Here is a 26,323-nt window from a genome sequence, read left to right as displayed (position 1 = left end):
TCTCTTTGCCTGCCTCCCTGCCTACTTGCAATCTCTATCAAATAAATAAATAAAATATTTAAATAATTAATAATAACACTATTTCTTATTCCTAGATATAGGTGGGTAAAAGTTGAAAAATGCAGGTAAAACTAAGAAAGAAAAATAGCAAATTAAAAATAGTGTTTGGTTCAAAAAAAAATAGTGTTTGGTTCTGGGGAAGAGAAATTGGAATGGAATTTGGGTAGGGGTCAAATGGTACTTCAGCTTTACTGCAAGGTCTCATTTCTTTGATGTAAAACAATAAATTTCACTCAAGTATAACAGACTGTTAAACAATTGTTAATTCTGGGTAGCAGGAAAATGGGTTTTGTTATATCATTTTTTTGGTACTTTCCTGAATTTAAAATTTGTCAAGAAGGTTAACCAATACACTTTTTAAGAGAATAGTGAGAACAGAATAGAACTATCAGATATCAAAATGAATAATAAAGCTACCATAATTCAAATACTGCCATGCTAGCATAGACAGAGATTAATGGAACAGAGTAAAGTCTAGAAACAGATTCAGCTGCATATAGGAATTTATTACATGAAAAACATGGCACTTCAAATAAATGAGGCAACCAGGAAAATGGCAAAGAGGCACAATAAATCATTTACAAAAGATGAATATCTGAAGAGTCATCCAAATTGCTGCATGTATCAGTAGTTTGCTCCTTTTTATTGCTGATTACTACTTAAGTTGGTTGTAACTTTCGGATACTTATTTTGTAAAACAATTGTTATGTATCTACATTGGGAAAAAAAACTAGGAAGATGTACACAAAAGTAAAAATAACCATCTTTTATCCTTTAGGAATACTTTTTCTCCCCTCTAAGCATTTCTTTATTGTTATGTATTATTTTTAAAGGAATAAAAATATCATTTGAGTGAGGAAGCTCTTATAAAATTACATTTGTCAAAACCCAACACTTTAATAAGAACAGAGGTTTCTGCCTTATTATCATATAACACCCACTAACCACTAGGAATGATGTTTGTTGAAGTGGACACTCTCAATTCACTGCAAACTCAAGTCCATCTCTACAATTTGTTTTTATTGTCACACAATGTAAAAAAATCTGTTTCACATGATGTTTCACCAAAGGGAAGAAGAAGAAAAGAAGAAGAAAAACTGGTGGTTTTTCAAATTCAGGTATTCATGAGTTAGAGAACACTAAAAATTACTTGGTTAAATTAAGATTAGTTTTACCTGACATTGAAATGGCCCTTCTATCAGAACCTCCAAATCCTACCCTTCTCACACAGCTGGTATGACTAACTACAAGGGTAGCACAAATACACATATTCTTGTTTTTTCCTAGGTAGAAATACTTTAGCAGAGTAGTGTGCAAATCCTTAGACTATACAATGACATTGAAAACATCTTTAGCAACTGAGGAATTAAATTTAACCACAGCTATTGAGTACAAGAAAATTGTTCTCTATTGTGGTCAATGTGCAAAACTTGTTTTCTTAGTTATTTTTGCATTTTTAAAGCAGTGAAATTCGCTATTCTTCCTTAAAAGCTGTTTCTCCCACTGAACCTCATAAAAATATCTGCAGTGTTTTACTAACTGTGCTCCCTGAGGTAAGGACAAATAAATTTATGAATAGGAAACTACAGGTTCATAGCAGAGATATAGAAACCATAACCAGTTAGAAAATTAAGAATTGAAAAATATAATATCTAAAATATTAAAATTTCCTGAGTGGGCTCAGTAACAGAAATGGATATAAAAGAGACAAAAGTAAGTGAACTAGAAGACAGATCAATAGAAATTATCCAATATGAGAGATATATAAGATAAAAAACAATGGACAAAGCCTTAAAGACAGGAAGGACAATATCAAAATGTCTGACATTCTTGTCATTGGATACCCAGAAAAGGAGAAATAAATTGGGATACAAAAATATTTGAGGAAATAATTGCTGAAAACTTCCCAAATTTAGCAAAATATATACAGTTTCAAATTCAAGAACTCAACATACCTAAGTAGAATAAACTCAGAAAAAAATACCTACACACATCATAAATCACTGAAAGAAAAAACGTTAAATATGGAAGTAATCTAGAGAAAAATGACAAATTACATATGGGGGGAATCTATTTGAATGACCATAGGTGGAGCCTAAGGAGAGTAGAAAAGCATCTCTAAAATCATAGCGAAAAAAACTTATTAACCCAGAATTCTGTAACCAGCTAACATATCCCTTAGGAACAAAAACAAAATTAAAAAAAACCCTCAAAGGAAGGGACGCTAAGAGAATCTGTCACCAGCAGACCTACTCTAAAGGAAATGCTAAAGGAAGTTCTTCAGGTTAAAGGGAAATGATACCAGAAGGAAACATGAATTTTTAGGAATGAAAGAAAAGGAATAGAAATGGATGAATAAATATAAAAGACTGTTCTTCCACTTAAATTCTCTAAAATATGTAAAATGGTTGAAAGAAAATATTAAAAAATTATCTGAAGGGGTTTCCATATATATAAACATAATATATATACCAACTATGACATAAAAGTCAATGAGCGGGGAGAGAGGAAGTATATGACTGCAAAGGTCTTTCTACAATTTACCTGAAGTGATATATTACTAACACTCAGTAGACTGTGAAAGTTTAATATAGGTATATTGTAAACCATAGAGCAAATACAAAAGAGAGAAAGATGATAAAAAAGACAATATATAAATTAAAATGTAAAATTAAAAATATTCAAATAATCCAAAAGAATGCAGGAAAGTAGAAACAGAAAAAAACATAAAGGAACAAATAGAAAACAATAAAATGGCAGGCCAAATCCAACCATATCTATAATTACATTAAATATAAATCATCTAAACATAGCAATTGAAAAAAGATATAGTCAGATTGAAAAAATTTTAAAAAGAAAAAAAAAGCCCCAACTATGTGTTGTCTACAAGTTACTCATTCTAAATATAACAACATAGATGAATAAAAAGAGAGATCCAACACTAATCAAAAGAAAGCTGGAGTGACTGTATTAATATTAGACAAAATAGATTTCAGAACAAGGCTATTAGAGGGACAAAGAGATATAGTACATACAGTTAAAAAGAGTCAGTTCATCAAAAAATCATAATTCTAATTGTGTGTGCACCTAACAGCAGAGCTTCAATATATGCAATATACAGCAAAAATACATAGAAGTGAAAGGAGAAATAGACAAATCCACAATATGCCTGGAGACATCAATGCTCCTCTCCCAGAAATTGATAGAACTGGTAGAGAACACCAGTCAGGATATAGAAGATCTAACAGCATTATAAACCAACCTATATAATTGACATTTATAGAACATTCCACCCAATGACACACATAAAATGATCTTTTATAAGTGCAAATGGCACACTCAGTAAGATATTTGGGGCAAAACAAACTTATCAAGTTGAAAAGAACATAAATTTTATGTTTTCTGACCATAATTGAATCAAAAAGTGCTATACAGTAGATCACTTTGTTATCCCTTGGTGTATTTTCACTGTTGAACTTGGCAATTTTATACATCCAGAGTACATTGCTGCATGCCAAACTGATTCTTCTTTTCAAGTGACTTCAAAGCTCAGCAATGACTTAAGTGCTGTTAGAGAATATTTTGGTCCACAGTGCACATTTGAATATTAGTTATCTTTATTTTCAATGGAAATAAATCCAAAAGGCAAGTAGCTATTACCATATTTTCAATGTGTTAGAACAGAATAATTGTTTCATCTTGGACATTTCACCTCCTAACTTTGAAAAACTTAGAATACAATTCTTAAATTCTGAAGAATTCCATTTTTCGTTTGACTGACAGTCTGAGAACTGCTATTTCAACTTTTCCTTTAAAACACTCTTCCTACAGCCACAGGACACTTGAGCAATGGGTTTTGTCATATAGATGTCTAACATACTGTATACACTGAAAAACAGTGCAAACGCTTTTAAAAGCAAGATAAAACACATGATAGATCAGTGGTCATCAAATAAATCAAATGCATCAACTGAGAATTGGGCAATAAATGCTACTCCTGCAAAGTGAATAATTACGCATTCAAGTACCAGGTATGGCATATTCTGCTATGATACATGATTTCTTAAGTGCCGATCATCACATAACAAAAAGTATACATTGTAACTTGCATTTTCTTATTTAAACATAAATTTTGGAAGGAAAAATATACCTAGGAAAGACTACCTATTAATATTTCACAAAACTCTGTGCCTGGAAACATAGTTTTGGAAATGCTGCCTTAAGGTTTACTTTGATTCCTGATTCAACGTTGTTTGCTTCCTCTTCCCGCCCCCTGCCCCCTCCCTTAAATTCCCTGCTCTGGAGTAAATAACATCATGTCCTGAAACTACCGGAAAAAACCCTGGTTCAAGAGAAATATTTAGAAACATACACCTCTGGAATGTGAGATGAAAATCAGAGCTTAAGAAAAGAGAAAGAAAACAAGAAATAGTCAAAGTATGAACACATAAAGGAATGAATCTCATTTATGATTGCGTACGGACGTGTGATGTTAAAGCAAAAATTGGTTATTGGTCAGGTTTTTGCCCTTGGATGACAAATGAGACTATAACCTCTCTAGGGTGGGTCACTTCCAAGACCTAAAAATTCAATAAAGAAGGGTTGTTTGAGGACTTGTATTGCAGACTTCAATCACGTTCCGAGCCTTTTCAATACAATGAAAGACCACCAGGGGGAGAAACGCGAAGAACACTGGACCTTTATTAGAACCGCGATCGCAAAAGGCAACAGATCCCATTATTCTTAAAGAAAGAGGTGGGGGGAGTGGGATTCTGTAGCAAACGACACCAAAGCTTGAATCTGATCTAAGGCTAAGAGAGCTTTTTTGAAGTCTCCGTGGGCACTACGCGAAAAAAAGGTCTTCTTCTCAAGTCAGAACTGAATCCTACAAGCTGACTCAAATCTGAATTTAAAAACATTGCAAAAGGTCTCCCCGGAGTGAGTCAGGATTGCAGAGGGGGGTGGCAGTGTATTACTCTTCCGATTTGGGCTATAACTTAACTTTACATTGGCAGAATGACGCGCACCAACGCTTCCTAAAGTGCCTTCTTTCTAGTATCCATAACCATTTCGGGTTCGCCACTGACAACCGCGGTGAACCACCAAGGCCCCTTCTCTCGCCCCCAAACAAGAGGAAATCTCATTTCCTCTATGGGCGTATAAGTGAAAGAACTCATTCGATCCCTATATCTCTACCCTAGCCTGCCTAGTGCCCCTGGAAACAGATACACAACATATATGCCGTTCTAGGATGACACAACATCCTCACTGCTGCAAAAGACAGAGCACAAACACACCCGCTACAGAAAAGTACCCTTCCACCACACCAACTTCGGGCGGAAAAACAAGGCGCAAGCGCACTGCCACACTGTAACCCGATTTGCCCACTTCCCCCTCCCGGTCTCAGCAATTTCACTTCCCCTCCTTTGCACATCTGCTTCCGGGGTATTGTAGACTCAGCCCCTCCTCAGTTCTTACCCTCCTCTGCCCGAGGAGGGGGGGGAGCCGAGGGGGTGGGGAAGAGTTCGTTGTTTGTTTACACGATGTGAGCGGAAAAAGAGACCAATAAAGTTTATTCTGGAAACAAAAGGAAAAAAAAACAGGGTGACAGAGAAAGGAGACGGGGGCGGGGGCGTGTGGCGGGGGCTAGAGAGAAGAGGGAGCTAGAAGGAGAAAGCGGCAGTTCCGGTGCCGCCACTGCGGCCGCTGAGGTCTTGGGCTGCTGCTGCCGCGGCCGCTGGGGCTGGGGCCGCCGGCGAGGCAGGGCTCGGGCCCGGCCGGGCAGCTCCGGAGCGGCGGGGGAGAGGGGCCGGGAGGCGGGGGCCGTGCCGCCCGCTCTCCTCTCCCTCGGCGCCGCCGCCGCCGCCGCCGCCGCCCGCGGGGCTGGGACCCGATGCGGTTAGAGCCGCGGACCCTGGAGGAGACCCGAGCGTGAGTAGAGCGCGGACTGGCCGGGCGCGGGCGCGGCCGGGCTGGGAATGGGGTGGGTGTGAGGGCCTCTCCGGCGCGCCCGTGGTATTGGGCGGGGGCTACCCACGGGTCGTCTCTCAGGGTCGACCCGCTGCAGACTTCGGCTGTGATCGCCGCTCCCTCTTCCCCGCCTGCCGCTGGCCTCACCCAGATGCAGAGGCGACGGCTAGCCTATTACTCTCCTTTCCCCCTAGCCGCCGCCTCGTTCCTGGTTTCCTTCCTCTCTCATTTTTGGGGATGGGGTGGCTGGAATCTGAGGAAGTGCACCCAGGGCCGCCGCCCCGTGGCAGTAGCTCGGTGCCCCGCACCCTTGCACGCCCACCGGGCTCGCGGGTGGTCGGGCTGCCGCGACCACCGCGGCGTGAGGGATCCTGACGGAGCCGCAGGCTGTTCCATAGGGGCTGTCATGCCCCAAGACACCGGCCCTGCCGGCCAGACGCCCCTGCGTTTGTCTCACGCTGAGTTTAAATCGCCCGGCTGGGCCAGAGAAGGAAAACCGCTCCCCCCACCCCGCAGTTCCCCTCCCACCCTTCCTCTCTAGGTTGTTTTTTTGTTGTTGTTGTTTTGTTTTTTGTTTTTCCTTTTAACCGAGACAGTCAAACGTGTTGGATCTTTCATTCATAGACCCTAGACATTGTCTCGTGATTTGTGTCTTTACTAAGTCTATTATGTGATGCCCGTTTCATAGCTCCTAAGTGGTTCAGAAAGGTAGGGTACGCCCAGCATTGGACTATGTAAACACAAGACGTTCAGCCTGTTTTGACCGTGGCTTGAGGGGTTTATTTTAGGATGCTAAAGGAATAGTGGTGATGGTGGCAAGTTCCCAGACTTAGGAATCGAAAGCTATGTCTTAGATGGGGGACTGTTTACATAGTTCTACGAAGGGTAAGGGAGCGCAACAAGAGGGGGGGCTTTAAGGAAAACAGCTCGTATATTCTTTAATGAATTAGAGTTGTGATTTCGTTTTAGAAAAAGCTTCCTCATTCCAGCGCCTTTGTGCACATTCGGCACATGGGTTTGCGATATAATGTTTTGAATCTATTTTGTGAGGCCCCGGAGAACCCCTCGAAAACTTGGGTAGATAAACTGCTGGTAACTCAAGTCAGATGATTTCAGTGGCCACATTTGAACCACTGCAGGCAGTATTGGTCGCATGCTTTCCTCCTTAGATAATAGATTCTTGGGGGTATTTGCTTACAAATTTGCTTTTATGCTGGATTGTGTATTGTTGAGAAGAGACCTGAAAAAACCTTAAGATACCATGTTACTAATTTAAATTGGATAAATCAATATTTTATGTCTTTATTAGGCCCTTGAAGCAACTGCAGTGTAAGAATTTATTCGTATGTCTGTGTATTCAAGTTTTAAGATTTTTTAACTGAAGTGTTGTATTCTGGTTGACAGCATAGATCTCTAGATAAACATCACATGTAATGGAAATTTTTAATTATCAGATTAACTGTTCTGCAGTGTCATCAACCAAAATTATCTGAGGAGGGCCCAGTAGGGTGTGTGTGTGTGTGTGTGTTGGTGTTTGTTTTGTTTTTTAAGTTTTCTTGTCTCATGTTTTGGGATAAAATTAAATAAAATGACATCCATAACTTTTTTCAAAAGTTTCTTGTACATTTTTCATCTCTGTAAAATAGAGTGCTTTTCTTCACAAACTAGGTGGTTGAAAGAAATGATAGTACATCTTAATAGCAATAGCTCCATGGAGGAAATACCAAGAAAGTAAATGAATATTAACTTAATATTCAGTTGACTGTGAGAATAAAGTTTGAAAGGCATTTCTGTCAGTTTTAGTTGAAGAATTAAAAATGAACCATATGTAAATGCAGAACGTGTTTTATATAAAGTTTTTAAATTTTAAGTAAATTGGATATAGCATGAAAGATGTGACTGGATACAGTACTGTACTTGAACTGAAAGATTACTGCAGGAATGTGTATATTCTCATGGGGCTGGATATATGTAAAAGGGAGACTAAAAGAACAGTGACTTTGCCTGGCTCTGTGTATGGAACAGTCCTTCTGGAGGCAGAGCTTCCTTCCTGTCAGGATAAGATCCTCTCCATCCCAAATAAGTATTCCCTTAAAAAAAAAAAAAAAAAACAACAACAACAAAAAAAAAACCCACCTAAATTTATAAATAAAATACTTGTATAAGAACATAGATCATAATAACTTTTTCCTAAAACAGTTTACCTTGTATGTAGCTTTCCTGATTAGAGCCCTTCACTGAACAAAGAGTTTTAACATTTGTTGTTACCATTAAAGGGCATTTACTCTGTTGATCTGTTTATTTGAAAAGAGCTAACTTAATCCCAATTGATCTCTTTAGTAACTAGAGTAGCATTAAAAAGATCAGTTCTCTATTTTATTATTTTAATATCTTGAATTCCAAGGTAGCTGTGATTCTTTTTTTTTTCTCATTTTATTTATTTTTTCAGCGTAACAGTATTCATTCTTTTTGCACAACACCCAGTGCTCCATGCAAAACGTGCCCTCCCCATTACCCACCACCTGTTCCCCCAACCTCCCACCCCTGACCCTTCAAAACCCTCAGGTTGTTTTTCAGAGTCCATAGTCTCTTATGGTTCGCCTCCCCTCCCCAATGGGTAGCTGTGATTCTTTAAGTGAAATGTGTTCCTTAAGCATCATAAAAGATCTCATCTTTGGTAAAAATATTTATGATCCTTAAAATTGTGCAATTTTAGCAGCATAAATCATGGAAGATTGTGGTTTATATTTTATTAGCAGAGTTATCAAGCTGTTTTCTTAAGTGTTGTCTTGAGTTACAGCAGTCCTGTAGGCAGGTAGTATTACTGTCTCTGAGAAATGACATTTTAATCTAAGGTCATACAGGTGTCGGGTGACAGACTCATTGACAAAACCAGTGTTTTCTGACTCATTTTACTATATCAAGCTACCTCTAACCTGCTTCGTCCTGCGTTTTAATAGCCAAACTAAGGCCTAGAGAAGTTAATTACTTAAGATCACTTTTTTTCTTTATTTCCAGGAAAAATATATGTTTTAAATTCCCTATATTGCTTAAACAGTAGTTTTCAATCCTGGCTACACATTAGAATCATCTAGTTAGCTTTTTAAAAAGTACCAATACCAGGGTCTCATTCCCAGAGATTCCAATTTAATTGGTCTGAGATAGGGCCCAGACATCTGTGATTTGTTTGTTTGTTTCAAAGTTCCCCAGGTAATAGTAATAGACAAGATTATAAAGCCCTTTCTTTCAAGGACCTGTATGATTTGGTCCTTGCTTGTCTCTAGGTTCATTTCTCTCCCACACCTTCCTTGGCCTTTCCCTGATCTCTTGTGCAAATGCTCTTCCTGAAGTATTTGCGTACTCCATACCTCTTCCTTAACTGGCTGACTCCTACTTGTTTTTCATAACCACCTCCTTTGAAAAGTCTAGTCTGAGTTAAGTATCCCTGCTTCCTGTTCCCATAGCATTTTGTATTCCCACTGTCATAGCATTGATTCACTGCATTATAATTGCCTATTTATTTCTCTGTATCCTCCACCAGGATATAAATTCCATGGGAAGGATAGGGAATCCTTCTATTTTATATACAGTTGTATTCTTATTGCCAAGCACAGTAGCCAGTACATAATAGGCGCTTATTAACTGAATAAATAAATATATTGGCAACAGATTTCTTTACAACATGTATGAATTTACAAACATCAATTCGGTTTTTATTCCTGCCAAATACACTTAATATATTTGGTCACTAAGGATGTATATCCCTGAACTTGCCACACATATAATTTTATTTGGAGACAGGCAAGACATTATAAATTATATATAAATTATACCAAGCATGACTCAACCCCAAACGCACACACAAGCAATAATAAGGATCATTATTATGCACAGAACTCTACTGGGAATCAGAAGACTTGAATTCAAATCCCAGTTTCACCACAAGCATTAGGTCCTTAGGCAAATCTCAATCTTTTGGGGTCTCTATTTACTCTTCTGCAATACAGAGAGATTGTACCAACTGCTCTACATGCGACTCAGTAGTCTAGCCTTAAAATCTAATGAATACTAAAAATACTGGCTTTGGAATCTGAGGATCCTTGGTTCAGTACCTGGCTCTTAACAGTTACTGGCAAGATTACTTTGGACAGATTTCCTAATCTACATAATGGTAGTAATTACTATTCAGTGGAGTTGTTATTGTTGAATTAAATGAAATATAGATCCAAGAGAGTTTTTGTCCTGTCTCACATTGTATCAAATGTTCGTTTCCTTTCCCCTTAGGAAGTGTTAGATCTCAGGAGTGGACTTATCTGAGGTAACAGAAAGATAGTTTATGTAATCCTATTTGCCACTTTGCTAACTGCTAGCATTACAGGTGTGACTAGGGACCAAAACCAGTGTGGATTTTAGTTTCATTTTCTTAGAACCACATTGCACTGTCAAACACTCAGGTGTTAGTCCGCCTACTTGGGAAGTAATTGTGCCTAGAACTTTCAACCATGACAAGGTATCAATACATCTATAATAAATAATATGAAGGAAGAGAGAGTCTGGTGATCTTAAACTATCTCCAAAGCCAAGTGAAATCAGACTTGACCATTCCAAAAGAAGGGGACAAATTAAAACTAAGGGTGATTTATAAAAGAAGACCCAGAAATTTGGTGAAATTTCTATTCACAAGCTAAAATTCAGGGACCATTACTTAGTAATTTCTAGGAGATATAGAAAATATACCTCTGGTCAGGACCAACTCCAGAAGATAAAATTGCTCTTGATGTCACTTAGCAATTACAGATATCAACAGACCGAAATTATTGATATTTTTCATATTGATATTGATATTTTTCTCTATTTAAATATATAGTTATTTTAGCCTTTATTTAGTAATAAAGAGTAACCTTACATGCGGTGTAATAATACCTATTTGCTGAAGTTTCTTGATACCAATTTTATTATCATATTAATCAAATTGGTGTGCCTGAGTTTTCCCTTAAGTTTATGTTTAGAGTGAATTTTAAGATGCCTGGGTAGCTCAGTCAGTTAAGCATCTGCCTTTGGCTCAGTCATGATCCCAGGATTCTGGGAATGAGTCCCACATGGGGCTCCCTGCTCAACAGGGAGTCTTCTTCTCCCTCTCCCTTTGCCCCTCCTTCCTGCACATGCTCACTCTTTCTCTATCTTTCCTTCTCTCTCAAAGAAATAAATAAAATCTTAAAAAAAAAATAAAATAAAGTGAATTTTATTGCCAATTATTTTGGGGAAAATACCATGCTAAGAATTGGGGAGGAGAAGCTAAAATATTAGGGCATAAAAAAGAAATATGAAGGAACACATAATGAAGTTAGAGGATTCAACTTGAAAGCTTGAGATTACCATCATTGGAAGCGTTATTAAATCTTAAATGTACCAATAATGTTTTATAGGCATATCTTATTCACATTTAGTACTTTATTCTGTGAACTAATTGATCCTAGTTAAGGAATTTTTAGGTGCTTTCTCCCTCTTCCCAAATACATAGTTTGGGGAGTTTAAAGTTGAAATGTGCCAATAAAGAATTTGTAAGTTTATAAGAAATATGATAGCTTAGAGCTTTTTCAAGTTTAATATTTCTTAAGGTAAAGCTGTTTTTAGTTTGGATTATAGAGCTCTAATATAGAGGGCTAAGGGATTAATTCCAGTCCCAAACTGCTACTTTGTGTTTGTGTATGGGGAGGAAGAGGCAGATTATATCAAATTTTTGCCTCTTTTTCTTCATTGATGGGATAGGAATTGTATTATGTTACTTGCTAAGTTACTCATATAATTAATGAGATAATTTAAGTGATCCCAAATTACATAAAATTAAGTAAGGAAGAATGTATACATACTAATCATTATTCTAAGTTTATATCTACTACAAGAATAACATATTTCATATTTAGCCCAACAATTACTCATTTCTTCTGTATTATTTTAGTAGCTACCTTGGTAATTTATCAAATTGTTATTTATTAGGAATTAAGTTTTAGTAACTTTCAGCGTATAATTGCAATTGTTACGGGGTCTTTGTATCAAAGCCAGCATTACCATTTGAAATAAAGGTGGGATTAAAAAAAAATAGTAAGAATTCTTACAGATCCTACCTATCTGGTACACTTCAGAGTTTAAATATTTGTTTAGTGGAAGCCAAAGAAGTCAATGTTGTGATTTAAAAAAAAAAAAAAAAAAAAGCTGCAACAGGATAGAATCATATACTCTGATCATAATTCTCTTGCTAAACTCAATACTAACTCAGAAGTTAGTAAGACTCAGTGGAGAGATGCATCTTACAAAGTACTAGAGAAATTTAAGGCAATATTATAAAGATAATTTGAAGCATAAATTTTTGAACAGGAAGAAACCATGTGCATTCTTGTTACCTTCAGCACCTAACATAGTGCCTAAAAGTAAGTGGCCAATATGCATTGATATTTTTGCAGTAGGATCATAATTGAGAATCAAAATAATTTTCTTATCTTTTATCAATTTGTAGCTATGTACTTTAAACTATCTGAAAAGTAAGTAAATTTCTCTGTGCCAGTCTAGTTGATGATATATTTAGTATAGACTTGAAGTATATCAGAAACACTTTTCAGTAAGTTGTTAACTAGTTGCATATTTCTGTTGCTATTTGGAGATATTTTTAACAAAGATTGATAGGTTAAGGAGAGGCTGTGTGCTATGGTGAAAACAATATAAGATTAGGAATCTAAAATCTGGATTCCATATTGAACTATTAACTAATTGTTTGGTTTTAGATCTTCATCTTTTAACACTTGTTCCTTTTACCTACACAATTTCTAATGTTCTTTACAATTCCAAAATTCTGAGAGATTCCTAGTATTTTAAAGTCTATTTTGGAGGCCACCTGAGTGGCTCAGTCTATCTTGGGCTCAGGTCATGATTCCCAGAGTCCTGGCATTGAGCCCTGCATTGGGCTCCCTGCTCAGAGGGGAGCCTGCCTCTCTCTCTGTCTCCCTCTGCCTCTCCCCCAGCTTGTTCTCTCTTTCTCTCTCTCTCTCTCTCTCTCGCTGTCACTCTCACTCTCACTCTTGCTCTCAAATAAATAAAAAATAAAATCTTTAAAAAATAAAATAAAAATAAAGTTTTTTTGATGTCAGGGAAAAGTAAGCCACTCCCTAGAAAGGAAAGACAGTCTATGTCAGTTTGTTATATTTTCGGAAATTAAAATCTTTCTGTCTGCCTGTTTATAAATTTGCACGTATTTGAAGGCCCTTGTGTGAAATTCTGTGGCATAAACAAACTGCCATCAGAAAAGAACGGACTGGAAAGTTTTTTTTGTTTCTGTTTTTGTTTTTCTTTCTGAAACCATCAGTGTCTTTGGAGAATCAAACTACTTCAGGCGTAGCCATTTTGGTTACTGGCACTGAGAGTAGTTGAATGACTGACAGGCATTGCGTTTGCACACATCCATTTGCACACCAGTTGCCAGAGTTGTGAAAGCCAGCAAACCTGTCACAGTACCCTTAATAGCCACTGGTCACCATCCTTACTTGTTAAAGACTTCTAGGAAACTATGTTCCAGAATTTCCTTTGGTGACCCATCCTACGAGATGGTTTTCAGAAAATGTGTTCTAATTTTAGGAATATAATTTCAGAAGCAGAGTAAGCCTTTTTTTTTTTAATATATCATTTTTGTGCAGACAAATACAAGGAAAGATGACAAAAATCATTGTTCTTGATTGGAAAACATTGGTGTTTATGCTACTAATTTGTTGTTTCTTTAACTATTCAAATTACTCACCTATAGGGTTTGAATATTTTTTAACCAGCAAACTGTTCAAGTTATGAGATACTAGTTGGGTTTTTTTAAAAAATATTTTATTTATTTGTTAGAGCATAAGCGGGATGGGGGCGGAGGGAGAGGAAAAACCCGACTCTCCGCTGAGCAGCTGAAGGCAGACACTTAACCAACTGAGCCACCCAGGTACCCCCATTTAGAGTTATTATGACTATGTACTCATTTTTCAGCAAGCTAAACACATTTCTGTGGCTTATTTTTCTTTGAGAGATCATACTTTTCCAAGTACTTTTCTGATGGACTCATTGCAGGTCTGGGCCTGAAAGAACTATTGCATTTTGAAACAATTGCCTCTAGCTTAAAAGTGAGTGAAATGTGTCTGAGTGTGTGTTTGTGTGTGTGTGTGTGTGAGAGAGAGAGAGAGAGAGAGAGTTTTCTTTAGGAGGTTAGCTTCTTGGCAAGTGCAAAAATAAAAATCTTAAGTTTTTTGCTAAGTAAGCTACTATTCTGTGAATATAGATGTATGGAACACATCATCAAATATAAAGCATCATTAATGGGAAAAATTGTGGAGAAAAAGATTGAAATTAGGACTATTAAAGTCCAATCTGAAATCAAACCATATATGAAAAAGGCAAAGGAAAAACTGTTTCGTACTGTCATTTTTTTAATTATAAATATTAGTAGTAACATTTTAAAGTTATTTTCCTGGGGCACCTGGGTGGCTCAGTGGGTTAAAGCCTCTGCCTTCGGCTCAGGTTGTGATCCCAGAGTGCTGGGATCGAGCCCCGCATCGGGCTCTCTGCTCCGCGGGGAGCCTGCTTCCTCCTCTCTCTCTCTGCCTGCCTCTTTGCCTACTTGTGATCTCTGTCTGTCAAGTAAATAAATAAAATCTTAAAAAAAAAAATAAAAAATAAAGTTATTTTCCTTCTGAAGATTTCCTTAAAATCTGATGGCTATTATTATTTGCATTTGAGATTCCAGTGGGCAGCATCTTAATATATTTATGAAAGAGATATCTGTATTCTTTTTCTCTAGCTATATAGCAGTTGTAAAAGTTGAACATAACTTTTTGAAAGCAGCTTCTGTACTTGATAATTATCAATGGTAGTAACACTCAAAGTAGTTTGGAATATTAGTAATTTTATATTGTGGAGACTGGTTGTTTTCTCTTCACTAAAAATGACGAAACTTCAAGTTACTTAGTGATATTATGGGACTCCAGATTTCTTCAAAATCACTTTGAATAATTTTGACTAATTCTGTGGAATAAAAGGCAGCATTTTTTACAGCCATGTTATGTTCATAGGCACTATTAATGTAGCTAAATGTATATGTATATATGCATTTGTATACATGTATACATGTGTATGTATGAGTAGCTAAATGTATCTACTAATGTACAACTACTGAAGCACAGCAACCATATCATGCTATGGTCTTTTTTGTTGAGTATAGATATCAGGCATATAAATTAGTACATTTCTCTTGCAAATAATTTTTTGCCCAGTCAAAATGAAGGTAAGTAATTTGACAGTAGGACAGAATATTTGAAGTCAGGACAGTCTTAGAATCTCCACAAAATATGGTCAGTGTACTTGGCTTCTTTAATTTTCTTTTCTTTCTCTGAAATATATTATGTCATAATGGTTAAGATCATGTACTCTGGAGCCAGACTATTGAGATTTGTAGTTTTGTAGCTTAAGGCAGGTTATATTACCTGTCTGGGTTAAATATTCTCTGGGTTAATACACATTTCCTTGTTCGTAAAAAAAGGGATGATAAGAGTACCTACATCATAATATTGTAATGAGGATTAAGTGACTAATACATTAAAGCATTTAGAACATTGCCTAGCATGTAGTAAGCACTCAATAAATATTTGTAGCCTCCTTGAAAGTACAAACTATGTCATATTCACCAATTTTGGCGGGGGGGGTGCTTTAACATTATGTAGTGAATTGAATTTTGTCCATTCTGCGGATTTACATATGGATCCAGTCTCTGGAGAATAAATAGTAAGATTGCCTTCTAACGAGCTTCTTTATTACTGCTTGCTTTTTGTTCTGTTACAACTCTTAAAATTTCATTCTAGCTCTAGGAAGCTGAATTCTGTTTTATACCTTCATGCCTAAGTGAAGTTAGCATATGGAGATTTAGTTTGATAGGAATGAGGTTTTGATGGACAGAAGATACCAAGTAAATGGATGTACATTTTCACATCTAGTCTAATTGTATTATGGATTGATTTTTTTCCCCCATCAATTCCTGGAATCTCAAAATCCCCAGCAGTATCTTAATAGCACTCTGCCATTGAAGCAGTACTTGTTTCAAACTAGTAGGCATTTCTTTTCCCTGTCCTCCATGTCCTAAAGACCATAGTTGTGTCATATTGTCACATAGTCCCTATGTTACATGGCTTTTATAAAATTCGCATGTCATGTTTTAAAGCTGCTTGTATCTCACCCTTTATACTTGTTATGAAGTCTTTATTAAATACAATATTTAATTTTTATGTACGATTTTGATACACAGTTTACACTCATTGGATTGTGTAAAACTTGCAGGCCATTTATGTGAAGATAAGGAAAGCAACCATGTGTTTTTATTTTTCTGTGAGTTCAGTCTCTTAATTCTTTGCCTTTAATTACTAAGTTACCTGCATAGCATCACTGATACAAATCTTTGAGTCATCATCTTGTCAGTACCTTACATAAATGAGACAGACTGTTAGTTCATATTTAAGTTTTTGGTAAATATATGTGTTTGTTTTCTCACCTCCTACTTTTTAGCAACTTAAACTGCTCTTGATGGTCTCACACCAAAACTTACTCTTCTCAAGCTGATGATCCCATTGCTTGTATCTCTCATATCAGATTGATAGTAACAATAAAATCCATGTACTTTTTAAAAGCTTTATATATAATTATTATTACCAATTTATATGGAAATTGCTTTAGAAAGGATCTATAATTCTGGCACAGTTATTCAAAATTCCATTGTTACTTTTAAAGAATCATTAAGCATACTTCTAAACATTTTTTATACATGTAAAACTCTATAGAATTTCATCTCTTTTAAGGGATGTGTGCACAGTGAAAAAAAAATTAAACAAAACATGACAGTGGACTGCCCTAGTACTGACCAAGAGTTTATTGCCATACTATGTGGTTATGATTAACCTACGCATTGAAGTTAAGAATTAACTACTTATTTTAAAATGGTATCATGGAGACTTACAGCTGACAACCCATGTGAGAAAATTTCCTTGATTTTCTAAATGTACACATTAGTGTATACTTTGAGTTACCTCAAACCCAAACTTTAATATCATGAATGTGGGAAAGAGGACTATTACAGATTTTGTTTACAAAGTCGGTAATAATGTTATCTCCCTTAGTCTTCACATTAGCACTTCCATACATACGTAGTCTCTCCACTACACACAGTAGGAAACTAACGTTACACATCTAATCAGTAGAGTGGAGTCTCATCACACTTAATTTACATGAATTCAACTATATACACTCAGCCAAAAGTAAAATGACAAAAGTAATCATTTAAATATTGCAGTCCCTTCCTGCTACTGAGCTTTTGTTTCAAAATAGACATGAGATTAAAGATGTGAATCTCTGTCACCTCAGATGACCTCAGCATGTAGGTATGAACATCTCAGTGTTGAATGTGATTCTGTTAGTCATATGTAATGTTCATACAACATGGCTTATAATGCCAAACCTGAAGCGCTTAACCAAAGAAATAGGAATTTATTCCAATGCTGGAAGAGAAACTGCTGTTTTAGACTTACTGAGCAATTGTGTTGGTTTCCAAGATGGCCTGCAGCTATTGCCACAACAAACCACCACCTCTACGCGTGCATCCTCTCTGCTACATACATGCACATGCATAAAGCTACACCCTTTTAAATACATATATTTTATATGTTGCACATATAATTTTATTGTGTGTTCTCGTTTGCTGTAAATATATTCTGTCTATGCAGAATGTTTCTGTACAAGGCGGTATACAAAAAATGTGTACATCATAATTTATGGGTGATTTAAGAAATTTTTCAAGGAAAATGTTGACTCTGTACATCCACAGACTGTATTGTTTGCCACTGTATACCCAGAGTCTAGCACATTGCTAAGCACAAAGTTTATTGCATTCCTGGGGAAAAAATCTTTAATACTTAGGTACTTATTTTTAAAATATAAATATACATGCAGTAATCTTATTTTCTCAGCTCAAATTTTGAAGCTTTTGAAAAATCTGCTTCATATCCCAGATGAATTAGTCTTAAATCATTTTAGAACAGTATGGAAATAGAATACTAGAAATTACAGCTATCTCATAACATCTGATCCTGATGCGACCACTGGACTTCGCGTTACTTATGTTTCTTTCTCTCATCTCTTCCTTTTCATGTGTATGTGGATGGATTTGCTAAAGGAAACTCAGCCATACTACACAGAATTATTTTATAAAAACTCCGACTATGTTTCTGCTAACTCTTCCACCTAGAGAAATGGAAATACTAAAAGGACATCCAAATAAGGGGACAGATCTGCATGTTACTCTAACCTCCTTATGTAGTATTCATTCCCTTTGTACAAACACCCACTTTTTGAATCTCCTGTCTGATCTGTGCGGGAAGGTAGAACTTCCCCCAGAGCCTTGGAAAGAGAAAAGTATACCCTGTGCTGCCATGTGCCAGTCTTTCTAGCTGGCTAGAAAATAAGACTGCTGGGCCAAGAAGACATGATCTTTCTCACACTGGGGGAGAAGAAAGGGTTTGCATAGTGAAATGGGACATTTGCTTATAATTCTAGATCAGAACCAGAATACTAACCTGCCTGCCAATCCTGTTACCCTGAACAATCCACTTAGATTTTATGAGCCTGAAAAGTTGTCACTAGATGGCTAGTGACTAAAAGAGATATTTCCAAGGTGCTGTGTTCCAGAAATGAGCTTGTGCAAACTTTAAAAATGTAGAACTCAAATAGCAGCTGTGAATAAGATAGAAATAAAAATAATTCAACAGGGGGTGCCTGGGTGGTTCAGTGGTTAAGCGTCTGCCTTCTGCCACATCATGATCCCAGAGTCCTGGGATCAAGCCCCAGAGCTCTCCGCTTGGCGAGGAGTCTCCTTCTCTGTCTCCCACTCTCCCTGTTTGTGTTCCCTCTCTCACTGTGTGTCTGTCAAATAAATAAGTAAAATCTTTTTTTAAAAAATAAATAAATAATAAAAATAATAATTCAACAATACATTGTCTACTTTATGATTATCAAGTATCTAAGAATGCAAAGATGGCTGAACATGAAATTTTATAATGCATAGGTCAATGAATCTGATTAGGAACATGAACATATCAGCAAACATGGAAAAGAAATTAATAATTTCCTTTTTTCTCTTTAAAAGCCAGGAATGAAGAGAAATTTCCTTAACAAAGCATATCAAACTAAAAGCTAAAATAATAATTGATGGTGAAACACTAAAGAAGCAATGACTATTAAAAACTCAGAAACCCAGGGGCACCTGGGTGGCTCAGTGGGTTAAGCCGCTGCCTTCGGCTCAGGTCATGATCCCAGGGTTCTGGGATCAAGCCATCAGGCTCTCTGCTAGGCAGGGAGCCTGCTTCCTCCTCTTTCTCTCTGCCTGCCTCTCTGCCTACTTGTGAACTCTGTCTGTCAAATAAATAAATAAATCTAAAAAAAAACAAAAAACAAAAAACTCAGAAACCCATTATCACTGCATTATTATATAACATTCTTTAGGAAGTTCTGACCAGTATAGTAAGATATGAATTAGAACAAAGAGAAGTAAATACTGAAAAACTGCACAATCCCATTTTTGGTGTGGTATGATTACATTCCAAGAAAACCAAGAGTCAACTGAGAACTTATTAAAACTAATAAGAATGTAGAGTAACTAGATTTAAGACAAATACTTTAAATTCAGTAGTTTCACCTTTATAATAGCAGTACTTATTTAGAAAGTATGGTAGAGGGGTGCCTGGGTGGCTCAATTGGTTAAGCATCTGTCTCCAGCTCAGGTCATCATCCCAGGGTCCTGGGATCCAGCCTGCATCAGGATCCCTGCTTAGGGGGGAGTCTGCTTCTTCCTCGGCTCCTGCCCCTACCCCTGCTAGTGTGTGCTCTCGCTCTCTCTCTCTCTCTCTCTCAAATAAATAAAATCCTTTAAAAAATAGAAAATATGGTAGAAAAAAATCACATAACACATGACAGAAAATATAAAATTATATTAATAAGAAATGTGTAAACCCATGTAAAGAAATCTGAAAACTGGAATGTCTGGGTGGCTCAGTTAAGCATCTGCCTTTCATCTCAGATTATGATCCCAGAGTTCTGGGATTGAGTCTTTGCTGTGCAGTGAGCCTGATTCTCCCTCTGCCTGCCACTCCCCCTGCTTGTGCTTGTGCTCTCTCACTCTCTTTCTGACAAGTAAATAAATAAAATCTTTTTAAAAAAGAAAAAAAAAAAAAAACCCTGAAAACTACTGGGATACAGGCAGGGGTCAGGGTCCAGGGCAGTGCAGGGAGAAGAATATCATGTGCCTGAATGGGAAGTCCCAACTATTACAGATATCCATTTTTCTCAACTTAACTTACACCTTCAGAAGAATTCTGATTTTTTAAAAATGTGTTTGAGAAATTAACAAGATGATTCTTAGTTTTGTCCAGAAGACTAAAGAGGTAAAAAGTGAGATAACTTCAGTGAAAAACCGAGAACAGTGACAAAGAACTAACCACTATAGCCCTATCAGATACCAGAACATACTATAAAACTATAGTAAACAAAAGAGTTGGATACTGACATAGCATTGGTGGTAAAGTTGGCAAAGGGAACCAAAATCCCAGAAATAGATACTCTAAATATGATAAAGCAATCCTCGGAAATCAGTAGAAAAAGGAAGACATTTAGTGCATGTTTTTGAGAGTGTTAAATAGTGTTCAAAATAAACTTGAATCTTTATTTCATCTTATATACCAAAATAAACTCCAGGTAAATTGAAGAGTTAAATGAAATAGAGTGAATATCATTATACTAGTCTCTCATTTAAGAAAGATATTTATGTGGATGGGGAAATACCTTCCAAACCTTAAAGAACTGGAAGGACTTATGAAGGGAAAGTTCATTAAATTTGACTCAGAACATTGACATTTATTCTGTCCTTTTCTCCCACCTCCCTTCCCCCATACTAATGAACAAATTAAAGATGTCCAGAGCAGGATTGAAATTTACAAATATGTAGCAGAGGTTTGTCTCTAGTTTATTTACTTATTGGATAAAACCATTTAATTGGTGGGGGGGGGGCCTTCAGGGAAGGAAAGCTTGAAGAGCTGGGAGACCAATGAGATCCCACAAGCTCGGCCAGCTGAGATCTCCACAACTTCACTGTTACAGAAAACCAAACATTTACCATTAAATTTTAAGGTCTTTCTACAAATGCTTTCAAAAGCACCAAGTTCAGGTTCATATACTAAAGTGGAAAAAAAAACAAATGGGAAAATGTTTCTCCCTGACACATAAAGAAATGAAACTTTAAGAAGCAGTGATACATTTTTACTTTTTGAGTTAGCAAGTAATTTTTTCTAGTGGTTTTGTTGCTGATGAATGTACCATGAAATGTGCTTGTTCATATATTTCTGTTGGCAGTCTAAACTGATTAAGCTCTTTGGAAAGCAAGTCAGCAATTTTTATGCCTTTTTTTTTAATTTCCTTTTTTATTTTTATTTATTTATTTATTTATTTTTATTTGTTTATTTTCAGCGTAACAGTGTTCATTGTTTTTGCACCACACCCAGTGCTCCATGCAGTACGTGCCCTCCCTATTACCCACCACCTGGTTCCTCAACCTCCTACCCCCCCACCCCCGCCCCTTCAAAACCCTCTGGTTGTTTTTCAGAGTCCATAGTCTCTCATGTTTCATCTCCCCTTCCAGTTTCCCTCAACTCCCTCTCCTCTCCATCTCCCCATGTCCTCCGTGCTCTTTGTTATGCTCCACAAATAAGTGCGACCATATGATACTTGACTCTCTCTGCTTGACTTACTTCGCTCAGCATAATCTCTTCCAGTCCCGTCCATGTTGCTACAAAAGTTGGGTATTCATCCTTTCTGATGGAGGCATAATACTCAATTGTGTATATGGACCACATCTTCCTTATCCATTCATCCGTTGAAGGGCATCTTGGTTCTTTCCACAGTTTGGCGACCGTGTCCATTGCTGCAATAAACATTGGGATACAGATGGCTCTTCTTTTCACTACATCTGTATCTTTGGGGTAAATACCCAGCAGTGCAATTGCAGGGTCATAGGGAAGCTCTATTCTTAATTTCTAGAGGAATCTCCACACTGTTCTCCAAAGTGCCTTTAAAATTAACATACTTTATGATCCCATAATTTTATTTGCAGCATTATGTATGTATAACAATGAAAATTTTAAAACAGCTTAAGTATTCCATAATTCAACTGCTCTATCTCCCATAGAAATAGGTGTTCATAGAACACTATTGTTTTTGAAGAGTTTACAATAATTTGAGGAAATGTTTTTGAAGTGAAAATGCAAGATAAAAAATCATTATACTATATAAAAACAATAGTATAAACTGAGAAATAAACTAAAATCTTTATAGAAAAAAAAAGCCGTAAGAGAGAACCTCAAAAAAAAGGGTAATAATAGTTGTCTTATACATGTTTTTCACTCTTTTGTTTTCTTTGTTCATCCATGCACTGTTGCATTTTAAGTAGGCCCAGAGCATCGTCGCGGATCTTAATAGACACTTCAGTCAGTACTGAAGTGAATGAATTTCTATAATAAGCGTGAGTTACTTTTGCATTAAAAGAGATATGAATACAATCCACATCTAAGTTAAGAAAAGGAGAAGTGTGGGAAGTGCTCTAGAAAGGAACCTGATTAATAATATCTTACACTTAGATTTCCAGTTTTCAAAATGTTTTCACAAATCTATTTCATATGATCATTTTTTGTTAGTATCATCACTTGCTAAGTCAGGAATTTCTGTTAACCTTTACTCTCTCCTGCTTGAACAACCAAATCCAACTAATCACCAAGTCTTGGGTATTTCTTTCTTGGAGAAATGTCTTTTGATTTCATTTTCACCTCTTCTCATAGTCACTGCCTTATTTTAGTTCTTTCCTGTATCACTGAAGTACCCTGACTTGTCTCTCCACTTTTATTTTCCACACTGCTGCCAAAATTATCAGATGTGTAAATAGCCAGCAGAATTTCATGAATGTGCTATAATAAATGGATTCTGGGGAAGAGAACAGGGGAGAGATTGACACTGCTGCCACGCTCTTGCCAAAATATCACTCATCCTAAAATACAAAATTGATCTGCTTTCAAGTTTAGTAATTCCTTGTGACCTACATTGTTGCTTCTCAAGCTTTGAGTGTTTAAGAATCATCAGAGAATTTGTTACAATGTAAATTGCCTCAGACTCTAAAAAATCTGTTTAATGCAACTGTGGGCCTGGGAACATACATTTTAACAAGGCTGCCTACTCTTTATCCTATACTTGTGATTCCAGGACAGAATTTTGAAGAACAATGATCTTGGAATAAAGTACAATCTCATTAATTTACTATTATTCTCATAATTTGGCACCAGTCTACTTTTCTCTATGCAGTTTCCATACTTTACCTCTCTGAACATCTTGCAGTCTAGCCATTGTGAACTGCCTCAGGCTCACCTAGGCCTTTCTGAACTTCTGTGCTCATCAAGCTTGGACTGTTTCTGCTGCTTAGAACCCTTATTGCTATGGCTGCTCCTACCCAATAACTTGGTGACCTGGCACACAATCTTGAGCTTCTGGGTAATCTATGTTAAGTATTCCTGGACTCGTTCTCCTAAACCAGTCAGTCTCTCCCTCCTCTGTTTTCCCATAGCCTCTGTTTCTTAAGAAGATATGCTTATTTGCATATCTGCCTTTCTCCATAGATTATAAGCCTTTTGAAGTCAGGGATGTCATTTTATTTATCTTATACTTCTAGCATAAGCCTGGTCCATAATAACTGCTTAATAAATGTGTGTCACATCATTAAAAATCCAATGAAGAAGTGATTAGTCCCATTTTTCAGTGAGGAAAATAAGGTCTTAAAAAGTTAAGTATTTGCTTATAGTTACCCAGCTTGTAAGTATAGACTTGAGATTCATATGTCCAAGATACCTGGCTTCTTTTCTGGCTTTGGTCCTTACAGTTAAGGTAAACTGTCCCAGTAAAATTACGCACATGCCCTTTTACACCCCCCCCCCCCACAACTCATTTATCAGTTGATCATGTTTGGGGCAGAAGGTGTTTCAATAAACTTTCTCATCATGTTCACTCTTTATAAAATAAAAAAAAGAACTGATTACTAGATATTAAACTGTTTGTCTTTCAGTTTCACATCCAACCTCCTGTGCTCTACTTTGTGATGCTTACTTGTATCCCTTGCAGAAACCATATTATGGTACCTAATGGGGTTTCCACAAATGCTGGTTTAATTAAATTCAGCTGACATTTATGTAGGTAACATTTTGTTCTGCAACAATTAAGACAAAAAGATATATATGTCTAAGTATTCAAGTAGGTTTCCACCATATTTTCTAAAGCTTCATTTTCATAGTTTGAATGTGTTTAGCCTTACTGTAGACTTCAATCTTAAGGTGTTGATGGAAATCAACCACCAGCTGCAAAGTTCAGATCCAGAATGCCATAGAATACATGTAGCTATGGCTTGAACCAAATGTTAGCAATGAAATATTTAGTAGCAACTGTTCTTTTAAAAGAAACATTTTAGATAATTAGAGTCATCTCGTAATATCCTTATACCCAGCTGTCAGCTTTTTACTTTTTCTGCCAATATTTCTGGAACTGAAATCAAGAAAATGGAAATTAGGGTACTATACTTTGAAATACAGTAAACACTTGAAAAACTGTTATACCTTATAAAGATTTCCAAGTAGAGTGCCTCTGTCAGTATCTCGAAGATATTTATAAAAAATAAATTTCTACAATAACCCCAATATTAAGCTGAAATATATGCATTGGTAAATAACAGGAGCATTTGAGAATTTGAAAAACTGCCTCTATGAATAGCCATGGACTCGAAGATTATTGAAGTAAATTTGAGCATTTTAATTTCGCTTTGAAATTTTGTTTCTTAATTTTGTTACCATGTTTAATCAGCATCTCACTATCGTTATTTCAATTCTCCCTTCCTTTAGCATTTGTCATCTTTCTACTTTGAACATACTCAGATCTCCATTTTCTATCACATCAACTTTCAGTAATAGTCCGGATTCCCCACAATACTAGGCAATGACATTACTCCATTTTTCCTTTCAAATATTCTACCCCTTCATATATTAGGTAATTTTTGCATTTTCAGGTAATGGTAACATTTACATTCTGTACTATAACCATGCTTAACCACTTATGTTTTGAATATAGGTAGATTTTTTTTTTTAAAGATTTTATTTATTTATTTGACAGAGAGAGATCACAAGTAGACAGAGAGGCAGGCAGAGAGAGAGAGAGAGAAGCAGGCTCGCTGCCGAGCAGAGAGCCCGATGCGGGACTCGATCCCAGGACCCCGAGATCATGACCTGAGCCGAAGGCAGCAGCCCAACCCACTGAGCCACCCAGGCGCCCCTGAATATAGGTAGATTTTAATAGTTGAAACAAATACTATTTACATGAACATGATTATGTAAAAATGTTTTATTTCACAACTAAATAGAACTCTAGCATTAGATTTCTTTCTCTGTTCAACATCATGAACCATACAAAGAATATTTTTAGCATTTCAGTCACATGGTTCTTTTCATACACTCTATGAATTGCTCAAAATTGTACTGTTTTGTTCATATTTTGAGCATGATTTTATTGTGTATTTGGGGGTTTTTCTCTAAAGTTTCCAGTTACCTTTTTTTTCTATTGTGAAAATAATCATGTACATTCTTCATATACATGTCTCTAATTCTATGTAATTTCTCAATTCCTTTCTCTGCTGCTTAGAGTCAGTTGTATTCTTTGTCCTGAATGTATTTTACTTGGGCCATACAGATTTCATCTGCTAGCTCGAGTTTATTACTTCTTATACAGTTGATAAAACTTCATTCTAGGATTGCTTTTTCTTATTTTTTGTATTGTTTGGTCACTAGGTCTGTTCCACCATTTCTAGTATAGGATATCTTTTTTTTTTTTTTATTAAAGATTTTATTTATTTATTTGACAGAGAGAGAGATCACAAGTAGGCAGAGAGGCAGGCAGAGAGAGAGGAGGAAGCAGGCTCCCCGCGGAGCAGAGAGCCCGATGCGGGGCTCGATCCCAGGACCCTGAGATCATGACCTGAGCCGAAGGCAGCAGCTTAATCCACTGAGCCACCCAGGCGCCCTCTAGTATAGGATATCTTGACCTCTGTCTTGACCTCCATCTTTGGTTGGCTAGAGTAGTAAATCAGGTACGTCAGAATTGGTTC

At 36.6% G+C, this 26,323-nt stretch overlaps 1 protein-coding gene across 1 annotated transcript in view; it reads left to right on the top strand.

Moving 5' to 3' along the window:
• Window positions 1-5,574: 5,574 nt before the first annotated feature.
• PIK3CA (phosphatidylinositol-4,5-bisphosphate 3-kinase catalytic subunit alpha) overlaps window positions 5,575-26,323 on the top strand; it is an 83,269-nt gene continuing 62,520 nt past the window's right edge. The window contains exon 1 of the mRNA XM_046002222.1: window positions 5,575-5,991. The gene's annotated coding sequence lies outside the window, so the exon portion shown is untranslated. The remainder of the gene's footprint in view (window positions 5,992-26,323) is intronic.

Source organism: Meles meles, chromosome 4 (genome assembly GCF_922984935.1).
Source record: "Meles meles chromosome 4, mMelMel3.1 paternal haplotype, whole genome shotgun sequence".
In the NCBI taxonomy this organism is placed as follows: Eukaryota; Metazoa; Chordata; class Mammalia; order Carnivora; family Mustelidae; genus Meles; species Meles meles.
Note: the sequence above shows the minus strand (reverse complement) of the source record. Positions and strands in the feature narration are given on the sequence as shown.